Below are 865 nucleotides of genomic sequence, written 5' to 3'. Positions count from 1 at the left end.
ACTGACCACCAGATCCTCGGCCTGGCCTGTGTGCTCTCACAATCTGGGACCCCTCAGAGAATATCAGAGAGCCAGTTTCAGCCCGATCCTGCAGGCCAGGCCAAGTGTCCCCACTGGTGCACAAATGTGTGCACTGGGCTTCTAGTCTGTATATATAAAAGTGACCAAATGACTGGTCACTATGATGTGCACTGACTACCAGAGGGAGACACTCTATGCAGGAGCTGCCCCCTGGTGGTCAGTGCGCTCCCACAGTGGAAGCACCGCTCAGCTGACCTATCCATGCCGGTGGCCCACCAGCTGGGCGGCAGCCACTCACTCCCTCAGTAGTCCTGCAGGTCCAATCTCCAGAAAACGGGCCAGGCACTGATGAACCTGCACCGCCAGCATTATCCCAACAGCGCTGCTGGCCTACTGGAAGTCTGCCTCAGGCACTGCAGCTGCTTCCCCTTCCTAGACGCTCTGCAGGGAAGAAACGATATAAAAGCAGCCGCCAGGTGGCTCCCGACAACTGGCACTAATGTCAGCAGAACGGGTCCAGATCCCATGCTGGCAAGGGCATCCCACCACCTGCCCAGAGGACCTAACAGCCTAACACATCCTGGCCCTTCCCCCACCTCAGGATAGGCACCAGATGCAGGGCTCAGCACATCCCCAGTAGGAGGTGTGCAGGAGGTGCATGAATTTGTGCACCAGGCCTCTAGTATGATTATATTTTCTTATTTTGGTCCATTTATTACAAAACTTAGCATTCTACATATGATTATTTCATTAAAAATATATCAGGCACAGTGGGGCAGGAATGAGCAGGAGCAGCAGGTAGGAGTGGCAGGCGGCTTTGGGCTGTGGGTTTCTGCCCAGTCCT

Source organism: Myotis davidii, unplaced genomic scaffold (genome assembly GCF_000327345.1).
Source record: "Myotis davidii unplaced genomic scaffold, ASM32734v1 scaffold26, whole genome shotgun sequence".
Lineage (NCBI taxonomy): Eukaryota > Metazoa > Chordata > Mammalia > Chiroptera > Vespertilionidae > Myotis > Myotis davidii.
This window is presented reverse-complemented; position numbering follows the sequence as displayed.